Raw genomic sequence first — 13,075 nt, 5'->3', positions numbered from 1 at the left:
CAGGTGCCCATGTAGAAAAATTTTTAATGCTAGTAATATTTATCTGCATTTCTGTTTTTGATTTTTTTCAGTCACATACTTCTAGTTCTACATCTATCCTGAAATTTTCTCTTTAATTATATTTTCTCAAAATATGCTATTGTTTGATTACTTTCCTATGAGTTCTTTATTCATACATATAGATTTGTGTAGGAATTTATTAAGTGGAATGATCCAACACAAACACGCACTCACATATTTTACTTTGGCCATATGCTAATAGCCACCATTTCCGCCACTACCACAACCAAATAGCTAGCCAAATGCCTTGATAAAACAAGGCTTTGCCTTCCTCTTCTGGAAGAAGGTGGACTGGCTAGGGACTCAGGACATAAGGAAGAACAGTGGTGTCTGTCTCTGGTTTTCTTTTTATCTCTTGTACCCCAGACTTGGAGCATTAGATACCAGTCACCTAGAAACAAACTTCATCAGTTAAAAGAACTGGATTATACAGAAGGTGTTCTCTGACCACAGTGGAATCAAACCAGAAATGAGCAATGGAGAGATAATAGAAAAATCCCTGAACATTTGGAAACTAAACATACTTGTTAATAATTCATGAATCAAAGGAGTTGACTCAAAAAATACATGGAACTGAAAATAAAAATACAGCATATTAAAATTTGTGTGACAGAGCTAAAGCTGTGTAGCTCTAACCAATAAGAAAACACAATTCATTACTTTAAAATAACCCAAATAGAAATCTTCACACCCACGGTTTCACTGGAAAATCCTACCAGAGTTTAAAGAGATAATAACACCAATTTTGTACAGTCTTTTCTAAAAAAAATAGAAAGGAATTCATTTTATGAAGCTAGTATTACCTTGATACCAAAACCAGATGACAATATAAAAAAGAAAACTACAGACCAATATTCTTCATGAAAATCAACGCAAAAATCCTTAAAAATATTTGCAAGTAGGTTTCAGCAATATATAAAAAAAATTCTACATCCTGACCGAGCAAGGTTTATTTTAGAGATGCAATGATGACTTAAATGTAAAAATCAAATATCATCTACCATATTAAGGAGAAAGAAGAAAAGTATGATCCACTAATACACAAAAATAATTAGAAAAAAATGCAATGCCAATTCCTGATAAAACTGTCAGAAAAGTAACTATATAGAGAAACTTCCTCAACTTGATGATGACCATCTAAAAAACAACAAGGAAACAAACTTAGCATGGCTAACTTTATACTTAATGGCACAGAACTGAATCCTTTCTTCTAAGGTCAGGAAGAAAGCAAGGATGTCCACTCTCACCAAACTAATTCAAAATAATTTTGGATATTCTAGCTAGTGTAAGAAAGTAAAAAAAGCAAAATCAAAACAATACAGAACTGAGAGGAATACAACTGTCCCTATTTTCAGAAGACATGATTGTCTGCATAGGAAATAAGGAACCTCCAAAAACTCCTAGAAATAATGAGGGTGTTCAACAGGTCATAGGAAATAAGATAAATATCAGTCATACTTCCACATATTAGAAGTGAGCACAGCGTCCCTCAAATTATAGTATAATTGACACTCACCCCCCAAATTATGTACTTAGGTGTTTATCTAACAAAAAGGACTTGTAGGTGGAAAACTATATAAGGCTGATGAAAGGAAAAAAAAAAAAAAACAACCAAAAACTAAGAAAGTAGAGACATTTTGTTTGTTTGTGGATTGGAAATTTTAATGTAATTCCTATCAAAATTCCAGCAAGGTTGTTGTTTTCTTTCTTTTTTCTTTTTTTTGTAGATATTGACAATATCATTCTAAAATTTATAGCATACAAAGAACTAGAATAAAGCAAGTTTTTTCAAGTTGACATTTTATTTAAATTTCCATATTTATAGGAAATAAAGATGATTTTTACAAGAAATTCTAAATGTTGCTATGAAAGCAATCTTTGCTCATCTTTTCAATTGCATTGCCACTTTTTAAAAAATGTTGTTTTTGAAAGAGAACTCAGTTCAAGTCAAATAATATCTAGATTTCATTTAAATCAAGTCATACTTAGATTTCATTTTAGGAATTATCAAAAGATCACTGACAAATGGTTTTTTTTTACCTATAGTAGTCTAAAATTTCAACCCAAATTTAGCAACGTATTGTAGGCTATTGTCTTTATATACTCCTACCTTTGATTCATTCCTTTTTCTTAAAGTTGTTACTAAATTCCAGTTAGTTAACATAACAGTGTAATATTAGTTTCAAGTGTACAATATACTGATGCAACACTTCCTACAGCACCCAGTGCTCATCACAGCAAGTGCCCTCCTTAATCCCCATCACCTATTTAACCCATCCCACTGCCCACCTCCCTTCTGGTGTCCATCAGTTTGTTGTCCGTAGTTAAGAATATGTTTCTTGGTTTGCCTCTCTATTCTTTTTTTTTTTTTTTTTTTTTTTTGGCATTTTAATTTTTTTATTTTTTTTTCAGCATAACAGTATTCATTATTTTTGCACCACACCCAGTGCTCCATGCAATCCATGCCCCCTACAATACCCACCACCTGGTGCCCCCAACCTCCCACCCCCCACCCCTTCAAAATTCTCAGATCGTTTTTCAGAGGCCATAGTCTCTCATGGTTCACCTCCCCTTCCAATTTCCCTCAACTCCCTTCTCCTCTCCATCTCCCCTTGTCCTCCATGCTATTTGTTATGCTCCACAAATAAGTGAAACCATATGATAATTGACTCTCTCTGCTTGACTTATTTCACTCAGCATAATCTCTTCCAGCCCCGTCCATGTTGCTACAAAACTTGGGGATTCATCCTTTCTTTCTTTCTTTCTTTTTTTTTTTTTTTTACAGCTTTATAAACATATATTTTTATCCCCAGGGGTACAGGTCTGCGAATCGCCAGGTTTACACACTTCACAACACTCACCATAGCACATACCCTCCCCGATATCCATAACCCCACCCCCTCTCCCAACCCCCTCCCCCCATCAACCCTCAGTTTGTTTTGTGAGATTAAGAGTCACTTATGGTTTGTCTCCCTCCCAATCCCATCTTGTTTCATTTACTCTTCTCCTACCCCCTCGACCCCCCATGTTGCATCTCCTCTCCCTCATATCAGGGAGATCATATGATAGTTGTCTTTCTCCGATTGACTGATTTCGCTAAGCATGATACCCTCTAGTTCCATCCACGTCGTCGCAAATGGCAAGATTTCATTTCTTTTGATGGCTGCATAGTATTCCATTGTGTATATATACCACATCTTCTTTATCCATTCGTCTGTTGATGGACATCTAGGTTCTTTCCATAGTTTGGCTATTGTAGACATTGCTGCTATAAACATTCGGGTGCACGTGCCCCTTCGGATCACTATGTTTGTATCTTTAGGGTAAATACCCAGCAGTGCAATTGCTGGGTCATAGGGTAGTTCTATTTTCAACATTTTGAGGAACCTCCATGCTGTTTTCCAGAGTGGTTGCACCAGCTTGCATTCCCAGCAACAGTGTAGGAGGGTTCCCCTTTCTCCGCATCCTCGCCAGCATCTGTCATTTCCTGACTTGTTAATTTTAGCCATTCTGACTGGTGTGAGGTGATATCTCATGGTGGTTTTGATTTGTATTTCCCTGATGCCGAGTGATATGGAGCACTTTTTCATGTGTCTGTTGGCCATCTGGATGTCTTCTTTGCAGAAATGTCTGTTCATGTCCTCTGCCCATTTCTTGATTGGATTATTTGTTCTTTGGGTGTTGAGTTTGCTAAGTTCTTTATAGATTTTGGACACTAGCCCTTTATCTGATATGTCATTTGCAAATATCTTCTCCCATTCTGTCAGTTGTCTTTTGGTTTTGTTCACTGTTTCCTTTGCTGTGCAAAAGCTTTTGATCTTGATAAAATCCCAAAAGTTCATTTTTGCCCTTGCTTCCCTTGCCTTTGGTGATGTTCCTAGGAAGATGTTGCTGCGGCTGACGTCGAAGAGGTTGCTGCCTGTGTTTTCCTCGAGGATTTTGATGGATTCCTTTCTCACATTGAGATCCTTCATCCATTTTGAGTCTATTTTCGTGTGTGGTGTAAGGAAATGATCCAATTTCATTTTTCTGCATGTGGCTGTCCAATTTTCCCAACACCATTTATTGAAGAGGCTGTCTTTGTTCCATTGGACATTCTTTCCTGCTTTGTCGAAGATGAGTTGACCATAGAGTTGAGGGTCCATTTCTGGGCTCTCTATTCTGTTCCATTGATCTATGTGTCTGTTTTTGTGCCAGTACCATGCTGTCTTGATGATGACAGCTTTGTAATAGAGCTTGAAGTCCGGAATTGTGATGCCACCAACTTTGGCTTTCTTTTTCAATATTCCTTTGGCTATTCGAGGTCTTTTCTGGTTCCATATAAATTTGAGGATTATTTGTTCCATTTCTTTGAAAAAAATGGATGGTACTTTGATAGGAATTGCATTAAATGTGTAGATTGCTTTAGGTAGCATAGACATTTTCACAATATTTATTCTTCCAATCCAGGAGCATGGAACATTTTTCCATTTCTTTGTGTCTTCCTCAATTTCTTTCATGAGTTCTTTATAGTTTTCTGAGTATAGATTCTTAGTCTCTTTGGTTAGGTTTATTCCTAGGTATCTTATAGTTTTGGGTGCAATTGTAAATGGGATGGACTCCTTAATTTCTCTTTCTTCTGTCTTGTTGTTGGTGTAGAGAAATGCAACTGATTTCTGTGCATTGATTTTATATCCTGACACTTTACTGAATTCCTGTACAAGTTCTAGCAGTTTTGGAGTGGAGTCTTTTGGGTTTTCCACATAGAGTATCATATCATCTGCGAAGAGTGATAGTTTGACTTCTTCTTTGCTGATTTGGATGCCTTTAATTTCCTTTTGTTGTCTGATTGCTGAGGCTAGGACTTCTAGTACTATGTTGAATAGCAGTGGTGATAACGGACATCCCTGCCGTGTTCCTGACCTTAGCGGAAAAGCTTTCAGTTTTTCTCCATTGAGAATGATATTTGCTGTGGGTTTTTCATAGATGGCTTTGATAATATTGAGGTATGTGCCGTCTATCCCTACACTTTGAAGAGTTTTGATCAGGAAGGGATGCTGTACTTTGTCAAATGCTTTTTCAGCATCTATGGAGAGTATCATATGGTTCTTGTTCTTTCTTTTATTAATGTGTTGTATCACATTGATTGATTTGTGGATGTTGAACCAGCCTTGCAGCCCTGGAATAAATCCCACTTGGTCGTGGTGAATAATCCTTTTAACGTACTGTTGAATCCTATTGGCTAGTATTTTGGCGAGAATTTTTGCATCTGTGTTCATCAAGGATATTGGTCTGTAGTTCTCTTTTTTGTTGGATTCCTTGTCTGGTTTTGGGATCAAGGTGATGCTGGCCTCATAAAATGAGTTTGGAAGTTTTCCTTCTATTGCTATTTTTTGGAACAGTTTCAGGAGAATAGGAATTAGTTCTTCTTTAAATGTTTGGTAGAATTCCCCCGGGAAGCCGTCTGGCCCTGGGCTTTTGTATGTTTGGAGATTTTTGATGACTGTTTCAATCTCCTTACTGGTTATGGGTCTGTTCAGGCTTTCTATTTCTTCCTGGTTCAGTTGTGGTAGTTTATATGTCTCTAGGAATGCATCCATTTCTTCCAGATTGTCAAATTTGTTGGCGTAGAGTTGCTCATAGTATGTTCTTATAATTGTCTGTATGTCTTTGGTGTTCGTTGTGATCTCTCCTCTTTCATTCATGATTTTATTTATTTGGGTCCTCTCTCTTTTCTTTTTGATAAGTCTGGCCAGGGGTTTATCAATCTTATTAATTCTTTCAAAGAACCAGCTCCTAGTTTCGTTGATTTGTTCTATTGTTTTTTTTGGTTTCTATTTCATTGATTTCTGCTCTGATCTTTATGATTTCTCTTCTCCTGCTGGGTTTAGGGTTTCTTTCTTGTTCTTTCTCCAGCTCCTTTAGGTGTAGGGTTAGGTTGTGTACCTGAGACCTTTCTTGTTTCTTGAGAAAGGCTTGTACCGCTATATATTTTCCTCTCAGGACTGCCTTTGTTGTGTCCCACAGATTCTGAACTGTTGTGTTTTCATTATCATTTGTTTCCATAATTTTTTTCAATTCTTCTTTGATTTCCTGGTTGACCCATTCATTCTTTAGAAGGATGCTGTTTAGTCTCCATGTATTTGGGTTCTTTCCAAATTTCCTCTTGTTATTGAGTTCTAGCTTTAGAGCATTGTGGTCTGAAAATATGCAGGGAATGATCCCAATCTTTTGATACCGGTTGAGACTTGATTTAGGACCAAGAATGTGATCTATTCTGGAGAATGTTCCATGTGCACTAGAGAAGAATGTGTATTCTGTTGCTTTGGGATGAAATGTTCTGAATATATCTGTGATGTCCATCTGGTCCAGTGTGTCATTTAAGGCCTTGATTTCCTTGTTGATCTTTTGCTTGGATGATCTGTCCATTTCAGTGAGGGGAGTGTTAAAATCCCCTACTATGATTGTATTCTTGTCGATGTGTTTCTTTGATTTTGTTATTAATTGGTTTATATAGTTGGCTGCTCCCACGTTAGGGGCATAGATATTTAAAATTGTTAGATCTTCTTGTTGGACAGTTCCTTTGAGTATGATATAGTGTCCTTCCTCATCTCTTATTATAATCTTTGGCTTAAAATCTAATTGATCTGATATAAGGATTGCCACTCCTGCTTTCTTCTGATGTCCATTAGCATGGTAAATTCTTTTCCACCCCCTCACTTTAAACCTGGAGGTGTCTTCGGGTGTAAGATGAGTTTCTTGTAGGCAACATATAGATGGTTTTTGTTTTTTTATCCATTCTGATACCCTGTGTCTTTTGATTGGGGCATTTAGCCCATTAACATTCAGGGTAAGTATTGAGAGATATGAATTTAGTGCCATTGAATTGCCTGTAAGGTGACTGTTATTGTATATTGTCTCTGTTTCTTTCTGATCTACTACTTTGAGGGTCTCTCTTTGCTTAGAGGACCCCTTTCAATATTTCCTGTAGAGCTGGTTTGGTATTTGCAAATTCTTTCAGTTTTTGTTTGTCCTGGAAGCTTTTAATCTCTCCGTCTATTTTCAATGATAGCCTAGCTGGATATAGTATTCTTGGCTGCATGTTTTTCTCATTTAGTACTCTGAATATATCATGCCAGCTCTTTCTGGCCTGCCAGGTCTCTGTGGATAAGTCTGCTGCCAATCTAATATTTTTACCATTGTACGTTACAGACTTCTTTTCCCGGGCTGCTTTCAGGATCTTTTCTTTGTCACTAAGACTTGTCAATTTTACTATTAGGTGACGGGGTGTAGACCTATTCTTATTGATTTTGAGGGGGGTTCTCTGAACCTCCTGGATTTTGATGCTTGCTCCCTTTGCCATATTGGGGAAATTCTCTCCAATAATTCTCTCCAATATACCTTCTGCTCCCCTCTCTGTTTCCTCTTCTTCTGGAATCCCAATTATTCTAATGTTGTTTCATCTTATGGTGTCACTTATCTCTCGAATTCTCCCCTCGTGGTCCCTCTTTTGCTCAGCTTCTTTATTCTCTGTCATTTGGTCTTCTATATCGCTAATTCTTTCTTCTGCCTCATTTATCCTAGCAGTGAGAGCCTCCATTTTTGATTGCACCTCATTAATAGCTTTTTTGATTTCAACTTGGTTAGATTTTAGTTCTTTTATTTCTCCAGAAAGGGCTTTTATATCTCCCGAGAGGGTTGCTTTAATATCTTCCATGCCTTTTTCAAGCCCGGCTAGAACCTTGAGAATCATCATTCTGAACTCTATATCTGACATATTACCAATGTCTGTATTGATTAGGTCCCTAGCCTTTGGTACTGCCTCTTGTTCTTTTTTTTGTTGTGAATTTTTCCGCCTTGTCATTTTGTCCAGATAAGAGTTTATGAAGGAGCAAGTAAAATACTAAAAGGGTGGCAACAACCCCAGGAAAATATGCTTTAGCCAAATCAGAAGAGATCCTGAATTGTGAGGGGGGAGAAAGGGGATAAAAAGGGGTTCAGAAAGAAAGAAAAAAAAAAACTATTAAAAAAAAGAAAGCCGATAAAGAAATAAATATAAAAAGAGGAAAAAAATATATATATATTAGATAAACTATTTTAAAAACGTTAAAAAAAAGAAAATGTTAAAAGTTAAAAAAAATTTAGCAGAAGAAGAGAAAAAGAAAAAAAAATTGAAAAAGAAAAAAAAATTAAATTAACTGCAAGGCTAAAAAATCATGGGGAGAAAGCCATGAGTTCCGTGCTTTGCTTTCTTCTCCTCTGGAATTCCGCCGTTCTCCTTGGTAGGTGAACTTGGTCCTGGCTGGGTTTCCCGTAGATCTTCTGGGGGAGGGGCCCGTTGTAGTGATTCTCAAGCGTCTTTGCCCCAGGCGGAGTTGCACCGCCCTTACCCGGGGCCGCGTGCTGAGTCATCCGCTCGGGTTCGCTTTCGGGAGCTTTTGTTCCCTGAGCGCTTTCCGTAGAGTCCGGAGGACGGGAATAAAGATGGCGGCCTCCCGGTCTCCGGCCCGGAGGAGCCGAGAGCCCGGGGCCCCACTCCTCAGTGCGCCCTCAGAGAACAGTGCCAAATGACTCTCGTCACCCTGGCCTCCGGCCGCGCTCCGAGCTGACCGAGCCTGCGACCGGTTCAAGGCAACCCTGAGCTGAGAGTCACTCCTCGGCTCTGTCTCTGCAGCCGGCTTCCCCGTTCTAATACCGGTAAGCTCTGCGACACTGAGACACCCCCGATCCTTCTGCGACCCTGCGGGACCTGAGGCCGCGCTTACCCCGCCTGGGCTTCACCCCAGTTAAGCCTCTGGAGCGATGTCCCTCAGCGGAACAGACTTTTAAAAGTCCTGATTTTGCTCTGTTGCTCCGCCGCTCGCCGGGAGCCGGCCCCTCCCCCCGCGGTCTATCTTCCCGTCGCTTTGGATTCACTTCTCCGCCAGTCCTGCCTTGCAGAAAGTGGTTGATTTTCTGTTTCTGGAATTGCTGTTCTTCTTCTCTTCAATCTCCCGTTGGATTTGTAGGTGTTTGCAATCTTTAGATAAGCTATTTAGCTGATCTCCCGCTATCCGAAGTAGTCTCAGCCTGCTACTTCTCCGCCATCTTGACTCCTCTCCTCTATTCTTTTTTTTTTTCCCCTTTCTCTCATCCCTTTTGTTTCTTAAAGTTCACATATGAGTGAAATTGTATGGTATGTGTCATTCTCTGACTTATTTCCTTAGCGTTATCCTCTCTAGATCCATCTACATCATTGCAAAATGGCAAGATGTTGTTCTTTTTTTTAAGGTTGAGTAATATGCCATTGTGTGTATCACTTCTTTTTTTAAAATTCAATTAGCCAACATATAAGACATCATTAGTTTCAGGTGTAGTGTTCAATGATGCATCAGTTGTGTATAACACCCAGTGCTCATCACATCACGTGCTCTCTTTAATACACATCACCCCGTTACCCCATCCCATCACCAACCCCCCCGCTTCAGCAGCCCTCAGTTTGTTTCCCAGGGTTAAGAGTCTCTCTCATGGTTTATCTCACTCTCTGATTTCTTCCCATTCAGTTTTTCCTCCATTCCCTTATGGCCCTCTGCACATTTCTTATATTCCACATATGAGTAAAACCATATGAATATGAAACACTTCATGGATTTGCATGTCATCTTTGTGTAGGGGCCATGTTTATCTTCTCTACATCATTCTAATTTTAGTATGTGTGCTGCTGAAGTGAGCACTATACCACAGCTTCTTTATTCATTCATTTGTCGATGGACATCTGGGTTCCTTCCATAGTTTGGCTATTGTGGACATTGGTGCTATAAACATTGAAGAGCAGATGCCCCTTCAGATCAGTACATTTGTATCTTTGAGGTAAATACTTATTAGGGCAATTGCTGGGTCATAAGGTAGTTCTGTTTTAACTTTTTGAGGACTCTTCATATTGCTTTCCACAGTCGCTGCACCAGACTGCATTCCCACCATGGTGCAAGAGTGTTCCTTTTTTCCCACATCCTTGCCAACAATTGTTTCTTATGTTTTCTTGTTTTAGCCACTCTGACAGGTTTGAAGTGATATCTCATTGTAGTTTTGATTTGTTTTTCTCTGATGATGAGTGATGTTGAGCATCTTTTTATGTGTCTCCTGGCCATGTATGTCTTCTAGGAAAAATGTCTATTCATGTGTTCTGCCCATTTTTTAATTGGATTATTTTGGGGGGAGTGTTGAGTTCTATAACTTCTTTTTATATTTTGGAAACTAACCCTTTATCAGATATGTCATTTGTAAATATCTCCTCCCATTCTGTAGGCTGCCTTCTAGTTTTGTTGATTGTTCCCTTTGCTGTGCAGAAGGTTTTTATTTTGATGGAGACCCCAATAGTTTATTTATTTATTTATTTAAAAGATTTTATTTAATTATTTGAGAGAGAGAGAGCATGAGAGAGAGCATGAGAGGAGAGAGGTCAGTGGGAGAAGCAGACTCCCTGCTGAGCAGGGAGCCCGATGTGGGACTCCATCCTGGGACTCCAGAATTATGACCTAAGCTGAAGGCAGTTGCCTAACCAACTGAGTCACCCAGGCGCCCCCCAATAGTTTATTTTTGCTTTTATTTCTTTTGCCTCTGGAGACATACCTAGAAGGAAGTTTATGGCTGATGTCAAATAGATTGCTGCCTGTGTTCTCCTCTAGGACTTTGATAATTTCAGGCCTCACATTTAAGTCTTTAATCCATTTTGAATTTATTTTTGTGTATGGTGTAAGAAAGTGATCTGGTTTCATTCTTTTGCATGTTCCTGTCCAGTATTCCCAACACATTTGTTGAAGAGACTGTCCTTTTTCCATTGGATATTCTTTCCTGCTTTGTTTGAAGATTAATTGACCATATAGTTCTGGGTTCCTTTCTGGGTTTTCGATTCAGTTCTATTGATCCATGGTTCTATTTTTGTGTCAGTGCCATATTGTCTTGATCACCAGAGCTTTATAATATAATTCAAAATCCAAAATTATGATGCCTCCAGCTTTGCCTTTTCCTTTTCAAGGTTTCTTTGGCTCTTTAGAGTCTTTTGTAGTTCCAAACAAAGTTTAGGATCATTTGTTCTAGTTCTGTGAAAAATGCTGTGAAAAGTGGCATTTTGATAGAGATTTCATCAAATATGTAGATTACTTTGGGTAGTGTAGATATTTTGACAATATTTTTTCTTTCAATCCATGAACATAGAATGTTTTTCCATTTCTTTTTGTTCTTTTCAGTTCTGTTGATCAGAGCTTCATAGTTTTCAGAGTACAGGTCTTTCATTTCTTTCGTTAGGTTTATTTCTAGGTGTGTTACTGTTTTTAGAGTAATTGTAAATGGGATTGATTCCTTAATTTCTCTTTCTGTTGCTTCATTATTGATATATAGAAATGCAACAGATTTCTGTACATTGATTTTGTATCCTGAGACTTCATTGAGTTTCTTTATCAGTTCTATCCGTTTTTTGGTGGAATCATTTGGGTTTTCTGCATAGACTATCATGTTGTCTCCAAAGGGTGATAGTTTGACTTTTTCCTTGCCGATCTAGATGCCTTTTATTTCTTTGTGTTATCATCTGATGGCTGTAGCTAGTACTTCTAGTACTATGTTAAGTAATGCTGAGAGTGGACATCCCTGTCTTGTTCCTGACCATGGGGAAAAACTCTCAGTTTTCCCCCATTAAGGATGATATTAGCTGTGGGTTTTTCATAGATGGCCTTTATTATGTTCAGGTATGTTCCCTCTAAACCTACTTTATCATGAGTGGATATTTTACTTTGTCAAATGCTTATTCAACATATATTGAAATGATCAAATGGTTCTTATTCTTTCTATTATTAAAGTGGTGTATCATTATGATTGATTTGTGAATACTGAATTACCCTTGCAACATTGGAGTAAATCTCATTTGATCTTGGTGAATGATTCTTTTAATGTATTGTTGGATTCTCTTTGCTAGTATTTTATTGAGAATTTTTGCATCCATGTTCATCAGGGATATTGGCCTGTAGTTCAATTTTAGTGAAGTCTTTATCTGGTTTTGGTGTCAGGATAATGCTGGCCTCATGAATGATTTTGGAAGTTTTTCTTCCTTTTCTATTTTTCTAGAATAGTTTGGAAATAGTGGTATTAACTCCTCTTTAAATGTGTGCTAGAATTTGCTAGTGAAGCCATCTGGCCCTGGACCTTTTGGTTTTTTGGGAGTTTTTTGGTTAGTGATTCTGTTTCTTTGCTGGTTATTGGTCAGTTCAAATTTTCTATTTCTTCCTGTTTCAGTTTTGGTAGTTTCTATGTTTCTAGAAATGTGTCCATTTCTTCTAGGTTGTCCAATTTGTTGTCATGTAGTTATTTTCATAATATTCTCTTATAATTGTTTGTATTTCTGTGGTGTTTGTTGTTGTTTCTCTGCTCTCATTTATGATTTTATTTATTTGGAGCCTTTGTGTTTTCTTTTTGATAAACCTGGCTAGAGGTTTATTAATTTTATTTTTTCAAAGAACCAGCTCCTGATTTTATTGATCTGTTCTATTGTTGTTGTTTAATTTCTAAATGATTTATTTCTGCTCTAATCTTTGTTATTTCCTTCCTTCTTATGGCTTCAGGCTTTGTGTATTATTTTTCTAGCTCCTTTAGGTGTAGGGCTAGGTCGTACATATGAGATTTTTCTTGCTTCTTAAGGTAGGCTGTATACTTCCCTCTTAGGATCACTCTTGCTATATCCCAAAGGTTTTGGATCATTGTGTTTTCATTTCCACTTTTTTCCATATATTTTCTTTGATTTTCTGGTTGACCCATTCATTATTTAGTAGACTGTTTTTTAATCTTCATGTATTTGTTGTCCTTCCAAATTTCTGTCTTGTGTTTGACTTCTTTTTTTTTTTTTTTTTTTTTCCAGAGAGAGAGAGAGAGAGGGAGAGGGAAGCAGGCTCCCTGCTGAGCAGAGAGCCCGATGCGGGACTCGATCCCAGGACCCTGAGATCATGACCTGAGCCGAAGGCAGAGGCTTAACCCACTGAGCCACCCAGGCACCCTTGTGGTTGACTTCTGA

General features: G+C 38.1%; 1 protein-coding gene and 1 non-coding gene across 2 annotated transcripts in view; one reads left to right on the top strand and one right to left on the bottom strand.

The window, feature by feature from the left end:
- The window catches only part of LOC125094108 (PAT complex subunit Asterix-like), a 116,124-nt gene that overhangs the window by 30,930 nt on the left and 72,119 nt on the right, over nucleotides 1-13,075 (top strand). The window lies entirely within an intron of this gene.
- LOC125094545 (U6 spliceosomal RNA) lies at nucleotides 9,646-9,752 on the bottom strand. The gene has a single exon (XR_007125566.1). It is a non-coding gene; the product is annotated as a U6 spliceosomal RNA (small nuclear RNA).

This window comes from Lutra lutra, chromosome 2 (assembly GCF_902655055.1).
Source record: "Lutra lutra chromosome 2, mLutLut1.2, whole genome shotgun sequence".
Taxonomy (NCBI): domain Eukaryota; kingdom Metazoa; phylum Chordata; class Mammalia; order Carnivora; family Mustelidae; genus Lutra; species Lutra lutra.
This window is presented reverse-complemented; position numbering and strand designations above follow the sequence as displayed.